We start from the raw sequence: 2,992 nt of genomic DNA on the forward strand, positions 1-2,992 counted from the left end.
TACCCTCATAGTAAACGCTAGTTTGGAATTGAGGGAGACGCTGACTCACTTCAGACCTTAACCATCATCTTTGTCTTCATCTTGGGTACTTCATGTACTTGTCGACTTTTTTTTTTATTAGGATCGGACAATCACGTGACTACCACATTACTAGCGCTCTTTTATAGGAGTGCGATTTTCTGCAAGTTTGCGTCTCCTTTTGATGGAACCATATTTCCTAATATTGTCTGTTTAAATTAGTAAGGCGCTCTCATAAGCTTCCTCTAGTTACCAACTTATCATTATAAGATACACAGGAATTTATTTGATCACCATCCGTAAAAATGTCAATTCGGCATTGAACTTGACCTGTTTGGAGTATGCTAAGGCTGCAGAGAATGGCAAAAGTTGCAAATGACTCGAATCACCCTCACAACTCACTGAAAGTCGCCTATTGCCTGTTTTTTCCATGATGGTGAAATTTTCGAGGAATTGATTATAAAGTATATCAGAAAAAAATCTTGAGTTGTTTTCGGAAGTAAAAATAAGCAAATAAAATGCTCACTATAGTCCTTTTTATATCATAAAAGTTGCGTATATTTCTTCATAAATTTGTGTCGCGTATACCGGAGTTGTTATTTATTGCAAGTGGGAAAAACTGGAAGGCAAAAAAGATGCTGTTCGCTTGTCACTTTTAGACGTTGAGTGCATGCAGTTGTGCTTCCCTCGTTGAACCAGGCATCAATTCAGTTGTCAATGTTTGTTGTCTTGTTTTTGATTGAGTTTCCCTTCCAAAAGCCACAGAAATCCGCTGATCGTGTTTGAGTCACATTTGACAGGAATTTCTGCTAGTTCAGGACTTTCTGCATCCGTCAAACCGATTCTCATGTATGCGGTATATGAATTTAACAGGCTGCAGGAAAGAGTTGAAGACAGTAAGAGAGGCATAGTTTAGCTTCACCAGACTATTCCGGAGACGAGAGAAGGCATAATTCTGGGGCGACAAATGTATCGCCGGCATACAGAAGGACTAAGGGCGCTACTGGCTTGGCGGGAAGGCCATTCCGCCCAGCAAAAAGTACAAAGGCAAAGCCCTAAGAGCCCTCAAAGCCAAAACGAAAAGCTCAAAAATAATTAAAGCATTACAGTAGAGGGTGCTCGACCTACGAAGAATAAATGTGTTTTTTAGCTAAATTTTTCCCATTATAAAGTACGGACGATTAGGCCACACTAGACCAATAGAACATCTGGACTGTGAGGGTTAATTTTCCTTCTAAAGTTCAACCCTCCCCGCCGTTGACAATGTAAAACTTAGCATTAGACCGTATTTTGACATTAAATTCAAACACAAATACATTGTTGGAACATCATCAAAATTAGATACGATATCTTCGTGGCATCTACTTCCTTTACGCCACTGAGCTGTCTGATATACCACCGTCCAATAACGTGGGTCTTAGAAAGTGCATCAAACCCTCCCATCTTATGTGTCACCTTCTTCCTCTTTTGTCATCAGCTCCTCCATCATGGCCTCCTAGAATTAGGCTTCTCAAATCACGGGAATTCCGTCAGTCATGAACGAACTAACCATCAACCTTCATTAATGTTTTAGGCTGTTGATTAAGTATTCAAAAATTGCGCGAATGTAGATTTAGCCTAACTGAACCGTTGTTTCCCTTCGGAACAATGATAACCAAGTAGTTTGAAGCCAAAAAGTGGGGTTTTGATAGAAGTGGTGATGGTGCATCACTTCCAAATGAAAGAACTTTGGAAATTATGTTAGACGTTTCTTATTTTATGGCCAAATAATATGCAGTGCATTCTTACAATGAATGTTCAGTATTTTGTAGCTAAAAGGCTGTTGGTGGTGCTTCATGGTACTGGCGCCGTGCTGGTTCGTTAGGCTAGTGTCACTTTAGGCTGGGCAGTGTGCTGTAGCAAGTTTATCCCCATTCCCGTTCGCTTTCGATGAGAACGTGAAACCGTCCAGTATGACAGGCTGTCTTAGTTCCTCACTGGTTCATCCTACTATTTGCATCGATTCATCGCATAACCTCAAATGGAGACGGACTTTGACTCTTCGACTTTATCCGATGTTGCTCTCATCCTGTCATCGCTAACTGTGAAAATACCTTGAGATGGGTGCGGTTTTTTAAGGTCAGCGGTGATACGTCCAATCCTCCCCCCCTCGGATTCAGCTGCAAGCTGTCCTTCGCCTACGTGTTCTACGTGCAAAAAACGGCTAATCCACCAGTTAGATGCAAGACTTCCTTTTAAGTACAAACGAAACACTGTAGTGCCCTTAGTCTTTCCTGAGGGCAAAAGAAGTCATAATACTAGGGCGGACTATCTGCTGCTGCTCCTTTTGAACGTTGTCCCCGGCGCTCCCCTTGGTCAACCTCCCGTGTCGGCTAAGCAAACGTAGCCGGTGCTAAAAGATATTTGACTGCATCATCACTGATCCCTCTTGATAATTCCACTGTATCTGGAGTTGCGTCCTGTTAGGAGACTGTATTAAATAAAGGAAGAAAATGTGCTGACCATCAGGTTTGTTTATCAGTGGCCTTAAAAACTCTGGCCTAAGTGCAGTCAGTTAATCAAGCAGGAAGTTTAAAATTGTTTCATGAGAATAATGTGCCCTGTCTGCTCCTCTTTGCCACTTTGTTCTCAATTCGGTTCTAATCAGCCACACCAAACTGAGTTATATCCAGCCAGTAGATAGGCGGAGATGGTCTCGCGTGTTCACTTAACGGACAACTTCATGCAGGTGCCCATGACAGCTCCCTAAAAGGGTTCTTCAGATGGTTCACAACTAGCATTGCCTCGCTTGATGAAGGCGTTTCCGCAGATAAGCAGTGTATGGCCTTCCTCTGCAAGTTAATGCTTAGAATTCAAGAAGAGGATCAGTTCCGCTTTCCACTGTCACCAATGTCGCCTTTCGAGTCTTGCCTAAAGTCGACAGAAATCATAATACTGTGACAGAAAATGCATAACCGAGGTAAAGGCGGACTGA

This window comes from Echinococcus granulosus (genome assembly GCF_000524195.1).
Source record: "Echinococcus granulosus chromosome Unknown EG_S00026, whole genome shotgun sequence".
NCBI classification, from domain to species: domain Eukaryota; kingdom Metazoa; phylum Platyhelminthes; class Cestoda; order Cyclophyllidea; family Taeniidae; genus Echinococcus; species Echinococcus granulosus.